The sequence below is a fragment of the Micropterus dolomieu genome, linkage group LG13 (assembly GCF_021292245.1).
Source record: "Micropterus dolomieu isolate WLL.071019.BEF.003 ecotype Adirondacks linkage group LG13, ASM2129224v1, whole genome shotgun sequence".
In the NCBI taxonomy this organism is placed as follows: Eukaryota; Metazoa; Chordata; class Actinopteri; order Centrarchiformes; family Centrarchidae; genus Micropterus; species Micropterus dolomieu.
The window spans coordinates 20,254,729-20,267,474 of record NC_060162.1 but is presented as its reverse complement, the minus strand read 5'-3'; positions in this window follow the sequence as shown (position 1 = coordinate 20,267,474).

The following is a 12,746-nucleotide window of genomic DNA, read 5'->3' as shown; positions in this document are numbered from 1 at the left end:
AATGCTTTATGCCTGCAGTGGCTGTTCAGTGGGATGCCAGTCAGGCATTCACACATTCAGGTATACAAAAACATTAAAAACATTTCTTCACAAAGCTGAGGTCTGCATTGTTACCTTATTGCCAAATTTTTCTGTAGGCTACTCTTTTGTGAGTAATTTGGTAAGACACAAAAGAGTTGCTAAATATTTTATAGTGAGTTATACATCAATGTCAGCCATGTAAAGTGTTTTAAGAGTGTCAGAACTTCTTTTTCGAAATGTTGTAGACTCTAAAAGAGGAAGCTTATGTGAACTACATTATTTATAAAAGCTGCAGAAACTCACAAAAAAACAGAATTTAAAATAAAAATTGCTTCAACTTGTTTATAAATTCTAAATCTATTTATCTAAGCAATTCTCAATCTGGTTGAAAGGCGTTAGATATTGAGACAGACTGTAATTTATTCCTGCCCAATCTTTTCTCACTAGCATCTTGATAAACATGACAGGGTCACTCTTAAATCTGTGCGTGTGTGTGCGCAGCCTAAGCGACACAGCAGAGAGCGTGAGCCCCATCTGCTCCTTTTCAAACCAATTTAGGTTGTCACTGCGCGTGCTTTTGTCTCGCGGACGGACGCCAGGGGAACACTATAGCTGCGTTGGGACAAGAGGGGCGCGAGCCACGCACGTGCCGCAGCTATTAAAACGGATGACGTCACAATAGAGAGACGCGTGGAAGTAATAATAAGATACAAACACCAGGTATAGGAAGCTTTAAAAGCAAATAAACAATTATTTTCGTGCGGAATATCCATGTCGGCAAATAGGCTATTGATTATATTTTATAAAGACTTAAATGTTGTATTTACAGCTGACTTTGAGTATTTTTATTTATTAGTGGCCTGAAGGTTTGTAACTTAAAGGTTACTATGGTTCAACATTTTAGCCGCAGGATAGATTTTTTTAAAGTTTTTAACGCACATGTAGAAATTTTCGTAGCCTATGTGTTCGTTTTCCTTATTTATTCATTCATTTTTTGGGCGCTTTACAAACTCTCTTATGTGGTATTTTCTATAAGGCTAGGCCTATTATAACAAAAACTAATGAACGAAGTTCATGGCTACACTAACATTTCTGATACAGTCTCAATTACTTACAAATTCCCTGTTTTTAAAACAATGAAAACATTTTTTTTTAGAAAGAGCATAATGCACACCTTTCTCTGTTCCTGGGATGTCTCTGACATGTTATCAAAAGCGGAGCATGTCGAAACCATGTGAAGCAGGAAAAGGCTTATAGGAATACAATAGCGCTTATTAGCCCCTTTGGAATACATTTCACTGTTTTCATAATGCATTAGCCGGTCGCCCTACTGAGAAATTAATCATGCGTTTAAAAAAAGAATTGCTTGTGTGACCTCGAAGGGTCAAAGCAGGCAGAAAGAGGGAGAGAGAGCTCAAAACGCAATAAATTAAGAGCTACAACACTAAGTGAGCTTGAGACATTTAACATCAAATCTGTCAATAAATGAAACATGCCCCAGGTGAGTGATTACCATATTGAAATGCATCACCTCCTTTTCTCAAAACGCACTGAAGCCTGAATCACCACACAGCATCGATTTCATTTTTATTATTAAATAATTCTCAGACAAATTAATGTGATTTTTTATTATATATATGAAAATCTTTTTTACTACTGTCTTTCTTCACTCCAAATTGTTTCTTTATTTAAAACCCGAGACACAATATAAAATATACCACAAATCCTTATTCAACCATGCGCCCAGCTCCAGCCTATCCAGTAACAACCCACCAGCGCTTTTATTAATTTATTGTGGATATAAAGGCAGATGTAGGCTACAATATGGTGCACAGTTGCCCTGCATGCCCCAGTTTTAATCCTTACTTACGTCTTGAATGGGAGTCTTCTGTTCATCTGCAGTGAAGATTCACTGTGCATTACAATTAACATAGGCTACATCTTAAATAAATTGGAGAACATAATTATGACGCTACTTGACGTTTTTAAGTCCGTCCATTCCCACTGATGAGGGGAAAATCGTGGATTTGGAGAGGGGAGTGGGTAGTGCGCGCGTGCATGTGCGCGTTCCGCCGTGCCACCATCCATGCATCACTCTCTCCTCTTATATCTGTTTTTATTGCACTAGCAATGCACTACTGATGATCAAAGTATGGCAAAACATTTTTGCTCTCCCAGTGTTTATCAGATTTACCAATTTAGGCATCTAGCATCATGTAATTAGGCTACATTGACACAACCCGCAGCCTTTAGTCTATTTAAAGCAATGGGCCGCTGTGTATATTCATGACATAATTTTGTTAAATTTTCGTTTTATTTATAATAGTATTTCAAATGTTACCAGCACACACAGCATGTGTAATATTCATAGGGTGGGCAAGTAGAGCCATCTGTTCTAATCTAGCTCTTATTTGTTTTTATTTTTACAGTGTTCCCATACAGACGCAGTCCTGTGAAAGATGTTGTCCTCAGTTTGTTCGACGTGAGTTCGCCTGAGGCGGTTGTACCAATTAGCACGGCAGACCAACCACTAAAGATTCCCGTATTTCATCGAAGATCTGGAACATTGGCTAGAGTGAATTATTGAAAAATTATTCTAAAAAAAACAAACAAAAAAAACACATGATGTGTCAGTGTTTGTATCAACCACAATGGCACAATAGGCCCTAAATCGTTTATATTTAAATGCCTTGGCCCTTAGGATTTGATTCATTTATTTTTGTTTTTATTGGGTTTTTTTTTTTATTAAAGAAAAAGTAATGAGTTTTTTTTCTCTGGTTTCTGCATAATAATTAATTTGACCATAATGTAATGGAGGCAAGCTACATGAAAGAAGGTCAAAGATGAAAGTAGGTGTTGTTTTTTAATCCCTCTAATGACTCAAAAATCCTGATTGGTGTGAGCAGGGGTGTGGGTGCTTGTGTGTCACACAGTTTCCTCTCCAACAGGAAAAATGGTGTAGGTATTGCATAATGACACCTTACAATTGAACATAAATAAATAAGTAAACACTTGATGTGACAATTAATAAAACACAAAATAATAAAAGCGAAGCAGTTTGGAACAACAATGAATCACTACAGAAACATAAAAAGAATATGGCACAATACAATAGACACAAATTGACTAGACTAGACACAGACCGATTGCAGGTTAATGTGAGAGTAGGTTAACAGCACCGCAGGTTTCACCTGCTCCAAATCTGTAACTCCAGAGATGTCAGTCAGAGACTCTCACTAACAGTGTGGCTATAGAAGCCTGTGATAAAATACCCTTGCGGTGTTTTGAAAAAACATCCTCCTTAATTTAATCAAACTGACTCCACTTTAATTCAGACAAATCTTCCTTTGAGACAGCAACTGGTGATCTAGTCTGTCTGTGCACACACTGTAAACGGAGCAGATCAGTGAAATACAGCACAGTGTGTTGAAACATACTCTGAAATTACTTCTTATGCAGACATTTCAATACCCACATTAATCAATCTCTTAATCATACTATTTGATTTTTCAGCATTTCACCCTGAGGCACAGATACAAACAGAGGGGTAAAAAGCAACCAATTCATAAACTACTACTACAGGAAGTTACGGTGTGTATATGACATTTTACATACATTTAGTGAGTTTTCTGGTACCTTTTTGTGATTTGTGTTTATTAAATCTCTATTTCTTTTATATTCTTAGAATAATCTTAGAATCTTAGTGTGTCTGCTTTAGTCAACAGAGTTTATAGTGAACTTGTCACTGTCAGTATTATGTTTTAATAAACTTATGGAAACAGTCCTATGATCACTTTGATTTTGCACTTACTTTTAGACTGTTTGCCCATTCACCATAGGATCACTGTGGCTGTAGTCCATCAGTGACTTTGTAAGGGGACTGAATGAGGATACTGAGTGAGGATACGGTACGTTCAGAGCTGCTGGGAGATGCAACATTACTTACTGAATGATCCGGGTTCATAATTAAAGGCTTGCTTGACTTTTAATGACCTCTGAACACAAGCAAACTTGTGTAAGTTATTCTAAGTGGAATGAGTAATGAGACGTTAACAGTGAACACTGAGCTGAAGCCAATTAGCTGCAGTGCAGGCAGACTGCTGGGCGCTACAGTGCGCTTTAAAGGCAAGCAGAGAGTCTGCAAGGTCAGAGGGGGCAGGGTACAGAGTGTGTGTATGTGTGTGTGTGTGTGTGTGTGTGTGTGTGTGTGTGAGGAGAAAGCATACAATACACCTGAAGTTCTGTGGACTGTGTAAACATGCAACATAATAAAGACTTTTTTAGATAATATAAGAAATTAAAGCAAACATGACGATGCATTTCATAAAACTCTCCATCCATTTTTGGTATTCCGTCCATGGTGGCAGGCAATAATACCTGTGTGGTATTTCCTTCCAAAACACATACATTTATAACATATGTTACAAAAGTGCGTAGTCGTAAAGGAGGTGTATTGTATCTACTACTGCATTCATGTGTTTTATTTTGATGAATACATTTCTCAGGTGCAGAGTGGTAAATGAGCAAGTGTATGGGTTTCACAATTTCCACCACAATGATGGACTCCTTAACTACAAAAACATTACAGATAGTTGCTTGACATGGCAAATCCATTGTAGTGAGTATTAGTCTACTTTATTATGCGGTGAAAGTTTCATTATCATGTCTTCATGATGGACTTGAGAGCCAGGGGTGGTTAGACAACATTTTCTTGTTTCTATGTTCAAGTGCTTGTGGGAAAGCTCTGATATCAAATCTAAGCTGGGAAATGTATTGAAAATCTCATGGTAAGCTATGGAAAATTGTCGGCAGCAATGTAATATACACCATACAATTTGAGGTTAATGGGCTAAAACATGCTAAACCACTGGTGTTCTTTAGACGTTTTTATCTCCTGAAAATAGCTCAGATCGATGTTAGAAAGTCTGTGGTGTGGGCTGCTTTGAAGCAGTAACAAGTCAGTAGAACTAATAGGATGTTTATATTGTTTGTTTGTGTGTGTTTGTTTAGAAACATATTTTTTATCACATTAAATACAGGATTTAACTCAATACATGAGTGAATCATCGTTACATTTTAGGGATTTACCTTAAGCAGAGCAACTTTAAGCTAGAAAATAAATAAAGCAGCATTAAGTGACTTCCTGTAGCCTCTATCCTGTGATCTAAATATTCCAGGACGTTCACACCTATAAAGATCAGCTGCTTTATGAGTGTTTTTGTGACACAAACGTGGTACAATTTACTGTACTGCTCATACACACAATACTGTTTTTCCTCTGTTAACCCCTCTATACCTAATTATGGTTATCAGCATTTTACAACGCCAAATATACAACTTATTTAGATCAGGTATGTAAAGGGAGGGAAAACAGACAGAGAGAAAGAGAGAGAGGGAGAGAGAGAGAGAGAAAGATCTCAGACAAGCGACACACTGTATAAGACTATTATCTCTCGTCCAAGAGAATCATTCAGTTCTCTGCAGGGTGTCAAAGCGACACATCTCGGTGGGGAGAAGATAACTAACTGAGATGATCTCACAGTATCACGGCTTAATTTTCTTTACTGGGGAATATTCGGCGGTAATGTAACTTAAATAGGCCATTGTGGAGGAAACGGCATCGTTTTATATGGGACATAAAATCATGGAAACTCACCAAAAAGGAAGATTGGCACTTAGGTCTGCACAATGCGTTAAAATGGATTCTGAATGAATTACCACAAATGTCGTCCCATAAGGCCTGTACTCAGTATTTTCTCACTCTGTGTGTGTGTGTGTGTGAAAGCCTATTTTTCAACAAAAACTTCAGTTCCTCATTGTTATTAACCTTGCACTCTTATGTGAAGAGCTTAATTCCTTAATGATATGAGCACATTTGAAAAGAAATGGCATGATTATGCAGTAACTGACAGCACACTCAAGGGCACATCAGCTGGACACACCTTGCTGGGAATGAATTTACAACCTGTTGGTTACAGGATGGCCTCACTTTCAGCGTCAACAAATCAATCAAGTGCAGCAGCTTGAATGTATACCATATCAATCAAATGATTGATCAACATGCAATATATGGCCAAAAGTGTGTTGGCAGCCCTGTTCACATACTTCTGTGTACTTTTGGTCCGGGGTTGTTCTTCATGGTTTTCATTAGTTTCAATCAAGGAAACTCAGACAGCTATAGCATCTAATGTTTTATGATTTCATTGCACTTCCAGCTTTGTGGCAACAGTTTGGGGAGGGTCTTTTGCTGTTTCAACATGACCGTGCCCCTGTGCACAAAATAAGGTCCATAGAGCAAGCAAAGAGCCGTGACCCCAACCCCACTTGTAGCTGAATGGGAGCAAATAGGTAGTAAAGGTAGTAGAAAGAGTGGAGACGGTACATATGGGTGTAATGTTCCTATGTCCACATACTTTTGGCCATGTAGTTTCTATGCTTTACACTATACACGTGATGCATTTATGTGTCTCATCTTTCGGCTACTCCATGTTTTGGACTTGTCTGCCCATCAGCCCGAGTAAACAAGAGCTATGTTAATGTGAACGTTAAGGGCTCTATTAGTGCTGCAGACAGGAAGCGGAACAACCGGGGGCTTTTTGTATATGTCTATTATTAATGAGGACTGGAGGTTAATCTACCGCTTAATCACCAGGCAACATAGAGAGTGATGCGGAGACACAGGGATGGAGGAGGTGAAAAAAAATGGAGAGAGTGGAAAGAGTTGGTTTTCCACAAGAATCAAAAAAACGGGCTTCGGTGACCTCCTCAACTATAATACCAATCAGCATGAGTTTGTCCACATCTGTGGATGTGTAAAAACCTCTGTAACTGTCCCCGTGACCATTAGTTAAAACATGAGATCATGCCATTAGTGAACTGGGTTCACAACACATATAGACTGAAGTAACTCAAGTATATTATCTGCTGCCTTTTAGTTTGCGGAGGTAAACACTGATCATTCTGGCTTAATTTTAAAGACAGAAGATTGTCAGTATAAAACAAAACATCACACCTTTTCCTGCATCGGGATGTTTTAGGCAGGGCACTATGTTAGGAAATACATGCTCTTGTGTGTGTACCTGGTGCTCGTGTCGTCACAGTGTCACCTCAGCATGTCCCCCATGACAAGCTTCAATTGTGTAATCCTGTGATCCGGCTTGTAATCCCTACAAACATACAGTACAATATAAGAGATCTCTGTCAGATTACATGGTGTAGAGTTGATCTCTATTGTTAATGTGTTGTTAAAAAATAAACAGAGAAAAATCTAATTTAATGTTCTCTTTTCATTTAACTATGACCTGCAAAATTGGGATGACTCCACGCACACAGTTTAACAGTGACACTGTGAAGTTTGGATTTAGATCTAACTGTCATGTTTTTGGCAAATAGTTGTCCAAATAATCATCTGTGTTAACAGAAATATACTTCTGTTTGGACAAAATAATTCCTGGTACATGTAATCATCCCATGTCATTGTAAAACATGAGTTTAAAAACAAAATATGGTAAAATATGAAATCGGATACCAAACCTGACCAAAAGCAGTCTTTTGGGAAGAATCAGCTCACTGGCAATTACTGCTCAAACATAAAAAAGCACCACTTTTATTTTTCAATTATTTGATTTTTAATTATTTGATATTTGTCTTAAATGCAGTTCTGCTCAAGGGCTCGCCATTATAGATAGAGGCTGGCTTTTTAAAGAGGGGCCACTGGGCAAAATGGTAAACAACAGAATTAAATGGTAATAATTATTGTTCCCAAAAATAATTATTGTTCGGCCGCTTATCTGCTCTGGTTTTTAAATAACAACAAGTATTAGTTGTCTTTTTTTTTCTTCGTGTTAGCCAATAGTGTGTAGATGTGTGTGTCTATGCGTGTGTATGTGAGGATGAGGTGGCTTAAGTTGAACCACATATGGAGGGCGGTGATAGACGCACATAAGAGGCACAATGACACACACACACACACATACACACATAGACCTACACACACATTCACATGCTGCTAGAGTTTACAACAAACAGCAGGTTTTGCAGATAACAAACACTATTTACAGCATGTTATTTTATCAAAGATGTAAACATTTTTATGACTATAAGAATTACTAAATCTCAGTTATTATGTACTTTAATTACTTTTAGCTACTTTCTGATTGGTTTTCCATATTGTTATGGTATAATGTACTTGTACATGTTGGAAAAACCTGACATTTGGGAAATGTATAGGTTCGATTTTGGAAATATTTTGACAGTTTTAGAACACTAATAAAATGTCCTTTCACTTTTCTCACACATTATTTTTTGAAGTTATTCTCCACATGTGTCTTTAATGACTTTTCATAAACAAAAAATACCTTTTTTCTTTGACACAACAACTGTGGCTCTTACAAACAGGATCATACGCAGCACATATGGGTGGATCTGTATTGTTTTTGATGTGCTAATCCCCCACATTAAAACTTGTCTTCAAAACAGCTTTTATCATTATTTTTGCTGTTATTATTCTGCCTGATCTCTTGCGTAAATACCCTTCTACAACAGTGTGTGAACAGAAGGATTACCGACAGGGCTGAAACAGACACTGATCTGACAGCGCTGACGATGACAGAAATGTGAGTCCTTACTGTTTTTGATAGTGATATCACAACAAGCTTGAGCCACATGTGTAAATTGATAAACACACATACAACGCATGCTCGCTGACATAAGTACATACACAAACACACTGTACCTTTTTAATACATACACAAATATTAGACACTACAACATGTTTTTCATGTCTATTTTTGGTGGATTAACATTCCACTCAATATTAATATAATCTATTTTTCACAACCAAATGACAGATGTTATGAATAAAGGAGAGAATGAAAACATGTTTAATACCAACCCTGGACCCCCACTGAGGTTCATTCATATACGCAACATTATCCTTAGATAAGGACTTATTTTTGAGTTTGATTACATTTTAGAGTGATAATCAGGGCAGTTAACTATTTTTTAAAAAGTAACTTTGATGTATTATGTTGTAAACTTGTTGTTGGACATTGGTGTTGCTTTTCACTTTTGAGTTTGAGTAACATCAGTCTAGGCATGATTGCCTTAACATATAGTAAAATACCTTGCCAGCTAATTTCTACATGGATGCCATTCTAAAATTGTCTACAATTAGGACACATACAATCACACTCTGTGACCTGATGTTAAGTCAATTTTATTTATTTAGCCCAAAAGCATTTCAGAATCAGAATCAGCTTTAGTGGCAGGTATGTGTACACATACAAGGAATCCATCCATCCATGCATCGTCAACCGCTTATCCTGTGTACAGGGTCGCGGGGGGCTGGAACCAATCCCAGCTTACATTGGGCAAAAGGCGGGGTACACCCTGGACAGGTCGCCAATCCATCGCAGGGCCATACAAGGAATTTGACTGCAGATTGTACAATGCTCACGATGTGCTTACTTATACAATAATACAATAACACAAAAATACAGCCTACAGTATAGAGAACACATATATACATATATACACACTATTAACAAAAACAAAATAGACATATATGACAACAATCTGTACATTTAGCATTTATCTGTCTGGTGGTCTGTTGGCCAGTTGGTCCACTACTTAGGTACAAATTGATGGATTGGATGGATTGTTATAACATTTTGTACAAATCATGATGGTATCCAGATGATGCCTAACGACTCTGGTGATGCTCTTTTCCTCAGGTGCCACCAGTAGGTCAAAGTTTTAACTTATTTAATGAAGCAGTGTGACATCTACTCAATAGATCTGCACAAAACTGAGTACATGCATTCATGTCAATGTATTCTAATGACACTGATGATCCCTTGACCTTTCCTTTTGCACCTCTAGGCATTTTTGAGTGAAATGCCTCAACAGCTAGTGAATGGGATTGCCATGAAATTTTGTACAAATATTAAAGATCCCTAGCAGTAAATTTCTAATTGACTTTGATGATCTCTTCACTTCACTTTTGATCTAGCACCATCATCTGGTCAAAATTTCAATTCGTCCAGTATTGTAATTTACAGCAATACCTGCTTAACTAATGACCTCACCGATACTTTGTGTTGCCAGTGGGCTAGGTGAACCTGGTATACATAATCTAAACATCAATACATTAGCGTGCAGTTCTAGCTGATGTTAGCATTTTGCTCCAGCTGTATCTAAGTACAGTACCGCCTCTCAGAGCCCCTAGCATGGCGGTAAAGTAGACTCCAAGTCGTGTACCCCACAGTAGCTTATGTCTATTAGAGAGATTACAAAGTCTAAGTCAAACTGAAAAAACAGACATTGTTGCCACTTGTGTTCTTTCACCATGACATTTAACACAAAAAAGGATAAACTGAAACAACAAGACTTTGTAAACTGTACTTCATGAACGAGAGATCAATCCCAATTGACAGGAAAATGGTGAATCTCTTGGTTTTGAAGGTCAAAGGTCAGTCAGATTGAATTCTACATGGTGAATGTAGAGAGATCTATTCACAAATGGAATTAGATGTATTTTATCCTCCTCTTTTGAATTGAGAAATCCCCAGAGCCTAGTTTCTAATGTTCAAACCAGTCACACCTGAAGATAATTTCATCTTAAGCACACATGATACAACACAGAGAGAAAACCTGTAACATGTTTACACACATTTTAGTTTGAGTTGTCCTGAGCTGGCCCTGCAATTGACTCTTAAAATAATCTTCCTTCACCCGCTTTCACACTAAAACATGGATTAAAAATCCTAGCTGAGAGCATAAATATGTTTGTTACTTTGGTGTGTGTATTTGGCTGTTATCAAATCCCCACAGCATATTACATTTACAGGGGCTCTGTGCGCTAAGTAAGAATCACAGAGTGTAAAATTGACAGATGGGGCTATTTGGGATTCCTTAAGTGCTCAGGGACACTCACACACTTTGGGTGGGTCTCTTGTCATCAGTCGTGATTTACTTATTTTAAGAGTAACCCCCCCTCTATTGCCAGGCTCACGGACCCTCTCTTCCTCCCTGGGATGAAATTAAGAGCAACATGTTGACTTCTAAATCCAAACATTAAAAACATATGCGGTCCATTAGCATAGTCCCCAGATGTTGTGGCGGTAATCCCAGGCCTTCTGTCGTTCTGATTGGCCCAGAAGTTTAATCACGAGAATGTTAATGCAGAGTATTAGAAACAATGAAAGTGCTCTGTGTGCTGGGAACAGGAAGTGACACATGCAAATACAGGTTGACAGAGTATACAGCATATACATATACAGCAAAAATATGTGGGCAGGCATATACTGTTGCGTACTTTTGGTTTGTTTTTCATAGTTGGAGCTATGCCCCTTAGTTCCAGTTATGTTTTAAAACGTCTGTGGCTGTTCAACCACTTCACAGAAAAACAAACCTACACCCTTCTATGTCCCAAAATTATAGGCCTAGTTGCATTTAATAGCTAAAATCTCAAGTCTAGGGCTGCGTTCGGAAAGTCTTTTTTGCTTAGGAAACTGAATAAAATGACCTGGAAGTTTTTCAGTGGCAGCCATGATAAGAGCTGTTGGAATTCTCTAAAAGCTAAGGAAAGGTGCCTCAATGCTTCATTTCATATCTCCTTTAGCATAGGGTACACCGGACCATCCTTTACGAAAGGAAAGGAGAGAATGCCGTCCCACAATTCCTTGCGGCGGCAACATTGAAAGCGGCGCACGTTCTCAAACTCAAACGATAAAATCCACTGACCACATTTAGCAAAATCCTTCCAATACAGACGCACATTATGATAACTGAATAAGACTCACTATTACCTTCTTTCTTTTGGTTTGTTTTCTTTTGGCTTTGCGGTTTCAACACCATTTTATGTTTCGGATTGTTGAAATAAGCTATAAAATGTTTTCTACAATAAATTTAAAAAAAGAAATCACCCACCATGACAGATAAAGGATGTTGATCACCATGTAAGTTACCATTGGCTATCAGCCTAAGTCTTTTCTCTTTTACGCCATAACTTGCTAATATGATATATATCTTAAACACATATCACAGAATTTCCCCTCGGAATTAATAAAGTTTTTCTGATTCCAATTCTGATTCTGAAGCTGTCAACAATAACTGAGACCCATGCGAGCTCTTACTAGTCTTGTACCGTGAGGATAATGTTGCAGCATGTAGACTCACGTTATGTACAGCAGCCTTCAGCAAAATCAATTAATTAATTTTACTTAAGTCACAGATGCTGATCACCCTCGCCTTAATAAAGGCAATGATCCAGCTGGATGACCTCTAGAGTAGGCGCTTCCCACACATTGATTTATTTGTGGCGACCTGACACATTATCAATGCTCTTTTTTGTTAGGCTACTATTTACAATGGGTAAAATCGTATTTGATCACAGAGCTCCGCTCCGCGCACAGCCTATATTCACTCAGCATCTCCTCTCGCGCCTGAGCGCCACAGTTATGCTGTCATTGTGGACCATGTTGTCCACCTTTAGATGGCCTGCCTTACAACAAAGATGCGCTTTTTGTAGTCCATCTTCAGAACATTGTAGTTTCATCAGGCCACGTCAGTATCATCCGCCGTCGCATAATTACGTCGCCTAGAAAAGAGCAGTCGGATTCTCTTAGACCCGCCGTCCTCTTTTCCTAAGTCCTTATGAATTCTCCTTCACATCTTTCCTTGACCTCCATCGAGGTCAAAGTAAGGTGATTAGGAAAGGAGAT